General features: G+C 38.2%; 1 pseudogene; it reads right to left on the minus strand.

The window, feature by feature from the left end:
• Window positions 1–3,522: 3,522 nt before the first annotated feature.
• On the minus strand, window positions 3,523–8,682 carry LOC131400366 (non-histone chromosomal protein HMG-14-like; annotated as a pseudogene).
• Between the last annotated feature and the right edge of the window lie 1,667 nt (window positions 8,683–10,349).

Consider the following 10,349-nt stretch of genomic DNA (forward strand, 5'->3'; position numbering starts at 1 on the left):
TTGCCTCAGAGTCTTAGCATTGGCTGTTACCTCTGTTTGGGCTGTTCTTTCCCCAAATATTCACACAGCAGTAGCCCTCCCACATTCCAGGTCTTAGTCACCTCCTCAGAGAGGGCCATCTCTGACTCCATCTACTTAGCTATGTAGCATTGGGTAAGTTGCTCAACTTTCTAAGCTTCAGTATCCTCATCAAGGAAATGAAGGTAAAGAGAGTTCTTATCAAGAAAGATGGAAGTTTTTTTTTTTTTATTGATGTTTTAATGGTTTCTAACATTGTGAAATTTTGGGTTGTACATTTTTGTTTGTCCATCACCCCATATATGACTCCCTTCACCCCTTGTGCCCACCCCCCACCCCCACTGCCCGGGTAACCACAGTCCAGTTTTCTCTGTCCATGTGTTGGTTTATATTCCACATATGAGTGAGATCATACAGTGTTTGTCAAGAAAGATGGAAGTTTTAATAAATGATTCTGAGAAGACTCTTAGCCATTTGGAAAAAGGTAAAACTAGATCCATATTTTATACTATGTGTAAGGATAGATTCTATATGGATCAGGGATCTAAATGTAAGAAATGAAAGCAAACAAATCCTAGAAAAAAAATATGAGTGACTTCCTCTTTAACCTGGGTGTGGGTAAAGTCTTGCTAAGTATGGCTTAAAATGCAGAGGCAATAAAAGAAAATATTGATAAATTTGACTACATAAAAAAAAAAACAAATAATGCATGTAAAACTCCCCTCCCACCACCACAAACAAGATCAAAAAACAATTGAGAGAAACTGGGAGAAAAATATTTGCAAAATATATCATAAATAAAGAACTGATATCCTTAAGTTCTTATTTAAAAAATTTAAACATATATATAAATTGTTAAAAATTTATAATTTTTATAAATTATAAAATATAATTTTTTTTAAATTTATTTTTTGTGAGAAAGATTGGCCCTGAGCTAACATCTGCCAATCCTCCTCTTTTTTTGCTGAGGAAGACTGGCCCTGGGCTAACATCCACGCCCATCTTCCTCTACTTTATATGGGACACCGCCACAGCATGGCCTGACAAACTGTACGTTGGTGTGTGCCCGGGATCCGAACCAGCGAACCTCAGGGGGCAGCAGTGGAGTGCGTGCACTTAACCGCTTGCGCCACCGGGCCGGCCCATAAAATATAATTTTATATAAATAATTCTTAAATACAAAAAATTTTTAAAAATTGAGAGAAAAGGGGGCTGGTCCAGTGGCGTAGGGGTTAAGTGCACGCACTCCACTTTGGCGGCACAAGAGTTCACAGGTTAGGATCCCGGACGCGCACCAACACACCACTTGTCAAGCCATGCTGTGGCGAGGTCCCATATAAAGTGGAGGAAGATGGGCATGGATGTTAGCAGAGGGCCAATCTTCCTCTGCAAAAAGAGGAGGATTGGCATCGGATGTTAACTCAGGGCTGATCTTCCTCATACAAAAAAAAAATAATTGAGAGAAAAGGCCAAAAACCTGATAGAAAAATGGGCAAAGAACATGAACAGACAATCATCCCCCCATTTTTTAAATGGCCCTTAAATATATGAAGAGATATTCAATTTCCCTCATGATAAGAGTACTACAAAGTAAAATTTACACTGGAATACCATTTCTCATGTACCAGATTGGCAAAAACTAAGTGTAAAAAATGACTCTGCTGGTGAAGATGTAAGCAGACACGCTCATGTATTGCCGGTGGGAATGCAAATTGGTACAACTCTTATGGAGGGGAATTTGGCAATACTTAACAAAATTACATATGCATTTGCTTTTTGACCTAACAATCCCACTCTACCTTGAAAATTCACCTCTGCCAATACAAAAATAGATATGCACAAGGTTATTCATTGCAGCATTGCTTGTAACTGCAAAATATTGGAGTGGTTGAATAAACTATGGTACATTCGTACAGTGGAGTACTATGTAGTTTTGTAAAATAAAATTTTTTAAAAAGAATGAGGAAGATGTCTATGAACTGATGTGGGATGATTTCCAGGATATAGTGTTAGGTGAAAAAAAGCAAAGTGCAAAACAGCATGTGCAGTATGCTACATTTTATTTAAGAAAGAAAAGGAAATAAGAAAATGTACCTGCATCTGCTCATTTGTGCAAAAATAAAACACACAGGAAGGATAAACTACAGACAAATAAGATCTGTTTCCTAAGGGCGTGGGTGGGAACACGGTGGAAAAGATAGATAGGAATGAAGTGGACGTGACACTTCTCTGAGAATTTCTTTTTGAACATTTCTAACTCTTGGAACCATGTTAATGTTTCACATACTCAAAAAAGGAAAATCAATAAAATCAATAAGTTGGAAAAACCCTAAAATGGAACAAAAATAAAAAATAGACAGAAATGAACTGAACTTAATTTTTAAACAAATAACACAACTGCACTGAAGAATGGAAGACGAGAACTAATTCAAATAACTTTTCTTTCACACTTGAGATTTTATTGGTTGTTTTCAGGATCAGTACACAGATATTATGAACAATTTGTTCAAATTTTAGTGTATGTACCAAAAATCTAAAAAGCCGTGTAGTTGTAATTCTTTTCTAAACAGTTATTTCAGTGATTTTCCGGTTTAAAGTTTGGAGGCAAATTTTCCTCAAGAGGATATCAAATACCAATACCTTCGAATGTTTTATACGCTGCTGCATTTTAAGTCTCATTACTTCACAATTTAGTATACATACTACATACACAGATTTTCTTTTCTTTTTTTTTTTTTGTGAGGAAGATCGGCCCTGAGCTAACATCTGCCAATCCTCCTCTTTTTGCTGAGGAAGATTGGCCCTGGGCTAACATCTGTGCCCATCTTCCTCCACTTTATATGGGACCCCGCCACAGCATGGCTTGACAAGCAGTGCGTTGGTGCACGCCCCAGATCGGAACCAGCCAACCCCAGGCTGCCGCATTGGAGCACACGCACTTAACTGCTTGCGCCACCAGGCTGGCCCCTACATACACAGATTTTCAATCTTTCCCAGCATATAACAAAGTTATTAGGAAAACTGGACAACCACAACTATATGTTACAAAGTGCACACAATTCTGACAGGGAAAGCCAAGGTCAGGGAGTAGTTTTGTTTAAGAAACAATTCTACTAAAAACAACGTGGAAAAGAAATCATTAAAAATGTTGAAGACATATTAAATGCATGACTGTGACTCCAAATTGCCGTTTCGTATGCTTTGTATTATAGGATATAAAAACTGCCTTCCTCCAGTCTATGGTTAAGTTTATACCTAATATAGTCAAACCCTCCGTAATTCAATATCCCACCATTTTATCTTTGTACCAAAACCCAAAAACCCAACCAGCAAATATTTCACCACTTAAAGCATTTATACTTAACAAAGGAGATGAAGAGGCATTCCCTTCTTAAAAATGTTTCTAGACCTACTAAAAAGCTTGCATTTTCAAATTAGTTGGTAGAGATATTCATATAATTGTACAGAGATACAGAAACCGCTAAGACATGGTATACATATTAATCAGATGGCTTCTTTCTCTCTTGCTTCATTAGAGGCTGGATTCTGCTCGTTTTCTGTTCTCCGTTTCCTGCACGTCAATCTTTAGATTCTTGGTTAGCCATTTCGGCCTGTTTGCCCTTTGTGCTCCTTTTCCTTTTTGCTTGCACTTTTTGATCTGAGAGTTTATCCTTTCTTGCTGCCTTTTTGGGCCTTGTTTCCACCTTTGCAGGAGCAGACTTAGCTGACAAACTCGCAGATCTCTTGGGCTCTCTCTTCACCGCCACTTCGACTGAATTGACCTTCCTCTGGGGCGTCTTGGCGGCAAGGAGGGCATGATCAGGGTGCCTGCAGGCTGCTTAGTGCAGAGAGCCTTCTGGAAGCTGGGCTGTCAGGCTACTGCCCCTCCTCCTGCCCTCCAATAACTTCTGAACATAGTATTTCAACAAGATGACCTCAGCCTAAAGACAAAAAGAAATCCAAAAAATATTTAACTCTAGTTGGTAGGCTTCTTTTTCTCAGAGGCATGGGTTAGCCACATTGAATTACTTTGTGTTTTCTAGGATTCACCAAATACATAGCTATATTGTGGATAAAGCCAGCCAGCCTTCTCATTGTCAGAGAAGGAAGTTACAAATATGGGAAATGGGAAAATAGAATGAACCCTGTAGCGTTGGATTGCATTTTGAGGTATCACTGTGACCTAATAGATTTTATTATAGATATAGACAGGTATGTAAATAGATATCCATGTATACGGGTGAATATGCGTCTATTTTCTAGCTTTGTTAGCAGAGGGAGCCTAGAAGCAATGACAAACAAGAAACACCGAGCACACCTAGTGCCCAGATCTTGGTTTCCAAATACTCACGGGAATCCAACCTCCTTGAAGAAATGGCTAATTTCAAGGCTGGAGAAGGAAAAGAATACAGTGAATCTGTAATATCTTGGTGTGCCAGAAGGTAAGAAACTGTTCAAAGCATGAGGGGGATACGCCAAAGGGACAGAGGAGCCATTTGTAAGGGGCTTCTACTCACCAAATGGAGGATAATTTGAGCATCTAAATAAATGACGGTTAAAGATTTTATCCCATTAAGTAACGTAAGAATCCGTGAGTCCATATTGATAAATAAATAAATAAGAAATAAACAGAGAAGGGAAAGGTCCTTCTTAGAGTAGAAAGCCAACTAATAAACGTAGAAGTGATGATGGAGTTAGAAAATTATCGTTTGACAACCATAATAGCAATAATATTTTCGAGCAATAATCAACTAAATCTAGTGTGTAAAATTTTGAGGATATTTACATAGCTTCAAAGTATCTCCCCATATGAAGCTTATTAATTACAAATGGGAAACTAGTTAGGTTATAGTGAGAAAATCCTAGCAGATATCACCTTAACCAACAATCAAAGTTAACATCCCCAGTATTGGGACTGGTCGACATCATGTGTCTCCTGATATGATGCACGGGGAAGAACTCAACATCACCCCAGGGTTATTCCTGCCCAAAATGCATAACCTGAATATAATCAGAAGTAAACATCAGACAAACTGAGGGATATTCTATCTAGTCAGTACCGTTAAAAATGTCAATGTCTTAAAACATGAAGAAAGATTGTGATTCAGGTTAAAGGAGACTAAATAGACATAACAATTGAATGCACCATGTGTTTCTGTATTTTGTTTCTATAAAGGACGTCATTGGGACAATCGGCAAAATCTGAATGAGGTCTGTAGATAGATAAATAGTGTTCTGTCAATGTTAATTTACTGATTTTGATCATAGTACTGTTGTTATGTCAGAGAATGTCTCTGATTTTAGGAAATACACGCTGAAGTAGTTAGGGATAAGGGGCCATCATGTCTAAAACTTACTCTCAAATGGTTCCAAAAAATAGCCATAATAATATGTATATGAAAATAAGTATGTATGTGTATGTTATATGTATATATTAACATATATGTATATAATATACATATGTAGGAAAATCCCTACCTTGCAAAGATCTTTTAAGGATTAAAGAGAAAATTATGTAAAGGGATTAGTACTGTGCTTGGTACATTATAGATGCTGGATATATGTTAGCAATTGTTGTCATTATTGGCACTTAGAACTTAGTTTCTTCACCTCTAAAATGGGATTAATTATGCAGACTGCAAAGGGTATTAACTAAGATAATGTTTGTAAAAGTGATATGTGAACCCTAATGTTCTCTAAAAAAGTAAAGTCATTATTAAAATTATTTTTAAAATTCAAGAATACTTCCATAGTGCTTATTATGTAGCAATATTGATTCATTTAATCTTCATAGCAACCCTATTGAGGTAGATAATATTATCACCCCCATTTTATAGGTGAGGAAACTGAGAGGGTAAGTAACTTGCCCAAGGTCATACAGCTAGTAAGTTGTAGATCCAGGCTTGGAGACCAGGCAGTCTGACTCCAGTTTTTATTCTTAACCACTATGCTGTATTGATTGTCATTTCTTTTGCTACTTTATTTTAATTTCATGTATCCTAACACCTCTTCTCCAGAAGAGGTATTACACTGCTAATATTCCAGGATTTGGTGACAATCCCATGGTGGCCTTCTCTATACTACTTAACACAGTGCCATTTTTGGTTATAGACAATTTTTTACACCCTCTTTTTCTTTTCATATTGAAGGGAGCTTTTCTCTTTTGTATATCATTCTACTACTCTCCCTTATGTGAACCTATGAGGAAACTTTCTCATTTCACTTGTTTTTCTTCTGAATCTTCCCCAGACCTGCACATATAGTGGTCCACGTGTGGCAGAATAATGATTTTACACAAGAAATGGAGCATAATGTTTTCCATTTTGTTTTCAGTCCTATTTCTGAAAATGACCAGCCTTTGGTCAGTAATTTGAGAGGCTGAGCTATTAGGCAGCCTGCCTTGAACAAAACTGGTACTCTCAATCGTGTCTCTGGACAAACTATTAAAATAGGACTCTAAAAGTGATTTAGAGGTGAGTCTAGAAATAATTTGCTTCTCTGATGCTTTACTTTTTGCTTTCTTTGGTTAGAGCTAGATTATTATTCTAATCATTCTCTCAGTTTCATATGTTTAAACATGACTAATAATTTCTGGAAAGGTGACAATAGATACATAATAGCCATTGGAGTTTTTAAGAGATATTGTGACAGTTAAATTTCTGACTTACCTAAAATTCTAAAATATGAATTAAATTTTGGCAAATCTACTCCCAAATGCTAGCTTTAGAAATCTATAACTTAGCTCTACTCACAAGGGATTGCTCCTTCAGTTCATGAATTGGCAAATATAAGAGGCAATCTTGGCTACAAGTAACAAACGAATCCACTCTTGTTCTTTTACCCTGGTCATGAAACAGTTGTGTTTCCCTTTTAGGAAATCAGGAAGCATGATTGTTTGTGCATTTTCATCCTCAGTCTTAAAGAATTAACCAGCATAAAATGAAAGCAGTGGGGATATGATTAAAAACAACAACAGCAGTTTGGTGTACTAAATGATACTCCACACTTCTCTGAAGATCTGTTCAATTTTATTCATTTTTAATTTCTCTCTGTTCTTCAGGTTGCATGTTGTGGTCTGAATGTTTCTGTCCCCCCCAAAATTCACAGGTTGAAATCCTCATCCCCAGTATGATGGTAGCAAGAAGCAGGGCATGTGGGAGGTGATTAGGTCATGAGGGTGGAACCCTCATGAATGAGACTAGTGACCTTACAAAAGAGACCCTGGAGAGATCCCTTACTCCTTCCACCATGAGAGGACACAGTGAAAAGATGGCAAACTATGAACCAGATTCACCAGACACTGAATCTGCCAGCACCTTGATCTTGGACTTCCCAGCCTCCAAAACTGTGAGAAATAAATTTCTGTTGTTTATAAGCCACCCAGTCTATGGTATTTTGTTACAGCAGTCATAACAGACGATGACATTGCATAATCTCTATTGATCTATCTTCAAGTTCACTGATTCTTTTTTCTGGTACCTCAAACCTACTGCTGTATCTTTCTAGTGAATTTTTCATTTCAATTATTATGTTTTTTAACACCAGAATTTCCATTTGGTTCCTTTAAATAATATCTTTTTTTATTTATGTTCTCTATTTTATGAGTCATTGTCATCATACCTCCCTTTAATTCTTTAAGCATAGTTTCCTTTCTTTGAATATATTTATAATAGCTCCTTTGATATCTCTTTCTGCTAAGGCCAACATCTGGGCCCCTTCGAAGTCAATTTGTATTATCTGCTTTTTCTCTTGTCTATAGGTTGCAATTTTTTGTTTCTTTGCATGTCTTGTAATTTTTTTGTTGATAATTGGACATTTAGGATAATATATTGCAGCAACTCTGGGTACTGATTCCCCCCCAGGGAGAATTGTTATTGTTATTGTTTGGTCAATTGATTATTTGTTTAGTGACTTGGTTGCACTAAATCTGCAAAATCTATTTCCCCTACAATTTGCAGCCTCTGATGTCCCCACTCAGCTTTTTTCCCTTTGTTCTTTTTCTTTTAGCCTGACTACCTAGTAGTCACCCCTGAGTGAGCATAAGCCACTTTCAGGTCAAAGGTTGTGCTGAAGCACACTTGGCCAGTTACATCTTTTTCCTTTACCGTTGGATGAGTGTGTGTGGCTTGGATGCTACTATCACAGCTCAGAGAGTTTACATGTTTTAGCCCCATGTTCTGCCAGGGACTAGTAGCTTGGAGGTTCCCTCTTAGCTCTCAAGAGAGCACAGTTTTGAGTATGCACACAGTCTTATGGACTGCCAGGGATGACTGTGATATTATTTTTAGGCCTGAATTCCCAGGAGCCACCCCTGGGTCAGAGTAGTTTATTGCTGAGTGTTTGGTCAGAGGTATGTTTAAGCCCCTTGTGCCAGTGAGGCTTCTGCCCTGTGTGGAGGAGTCTATGTCTGGCTTGGAGATGCTTTCAAGTCTGCCTCATGTTCTGCTCTGATTGCTCCTGAGTGGGTGCCGCCTAGCACACACTCATAGCCTTCCCAACCCAATAGATTTGACTGTGATGCTAGGAGGGCTTTTCTTAACTGTGTCTCTGATTTTCTCTCTTAAACTTCTGGCTACTCTGCTACTTTGGTTATATCGTGGAGTTACCAGCCTCCTCTTGTTCTCCACCAAGATCTCCACTGTTTTCAAGAATACCCTTAGGCATGGAGTTCAATCGTTATTTTACTGGAGAGAGGGTTTGCTAAGCTCTTTGTTCCATCATTCCAGAAGTTCTGTCCCCCTCCCTCCTTTTTGTAACAGGATAAAACTGAAGCCTAGAGAAATTGTGAATTGCCTATGCAGCGATGAGACTGGGACCAGAACCCAAACCCAATGTTTTTCCCACTGTTCCAGGTGCTTCAAGCAAAATGGCCAGTGGTTTTACATTTCTGCTGTGTCATAGTTGAGTAGATGTGATCCAGGTAAAGGGTGAAGATCAGAGATAGATCTAATAATCCAAGTTCAAAATTGGTTTACTAAAGTAATGTGTTGTCAAGTGACCATACTGCTTCCTTGATGCTTTTTATTTTGATTCTTTTGTGCTTCACTGATGCTCCCTCTCCTCATTTCATCTCCCACCCTACCCCTTGCAAATACTATAGGGGGTCCTTGGGCAGTGGTGAAATTTCCAGAACAATTATTCTACTGAGAAGGCACACATAGATCTGAGTCTTTCTGTCCGGTATTAGCTTATCAAACATAAATTTTGAACTAGTGGGCTGGTGTAGGTTATAGAATCCAGGCTTTAACATCAAACTCCGTTTCAGAACAAAGCTTGGCCATTTCCTGGTTGAGTGTTCTGAGGTATGTTGGGCAATCTTTCTGAAGCTCAGTCTCTGCATCTGAAAAATGGGAATAATACCCTACAGAACGTTGTGAGGAATCAATGTAGTCAGGTGTGTATAGAGCCTGGCACGGAACAGGGACAGACTGCAGCAGCTCCTTTCCATCCTCAGTGTCATTGCTGTTAAAGAGAAGTTAGTTATCAGGGTTTCACTCACTCCTCCTTTTCTGCAGACTGTTGCTTAGTTTCTTGTTCCTGATGGTATCTCTTTTGGATATTATGCTGTCCAATTGATGCACTTCCTTAGTACTTTACGTGATATTGTGCTTTACCTAATATTAAATTTGGTACTTTACATATTATTAAAAGGGAGGAACTGCCTTGGAGATAGATAAAGTCTGGATTTCTGATCATTTTGTCCTAGTTTGTGAAATTGGAGTTCCTACTTCCATCCAGCATCTTGTCTATTTGCGTGGCTGTCAGATTAACCTGTTATCAGAGCATCCAGAAATAGTAAAATAACTCACTAAATTAGTAGTCTGGAGTTCAAAGGACAATTGTTTTATGTAAGTGTTTTAAAAGATTCATATCCTCCCAAAAGTAAGCCATTCAGTAAATCTGTCCAGTCTAAGTGTGTTATGATTGGGCTGGATTAACCTCCTTCCATTAAAACAGAAATGCAGAACTCTGTGCTGCAGCCAAGAGGAACTGGTTAATGTCCATCAGGGATCGAAAATGTAGTTGTTTGGTTCTAGGCTGACATTTTGTTTCCCAATCTCGAAGTTTGCTCATGAAATTGGTATGAGCCTCAGAGTCTGCTGAGTGTGGATAAAGGATGTGTGTGTGTGTGTGTGTGTGTGTGTGTGTGTGTGTGTGTTTGCTTTGGGAGGAGGGGTCTCAATGTGGCATTGGAGGTTCATAGATAAGTCATGACAAGGCACCAAGGATCACAATAATAATTAAGAATTATGTTGTGTTTATAGTGTCAAGACCCTATTCTATGTGCTTTGTAAGTGTTAATTCATTTAATGTTCAGAAAAACCCTGTGA

This window comes from Diceros bicornis, chromosome X (genome assembly GCF_020826845.1).
Source record: "Diceros bicornis minor isolate mBicDic1 chromosome X, mDicBic1.mat.cur, whole genome shotgun sequence".
NCBI lineage: Eukaryota > Metazoa > Chordata > Mammalia > Perissodactyla > Rhinocerotidae > Diceros > Diceros bicornis.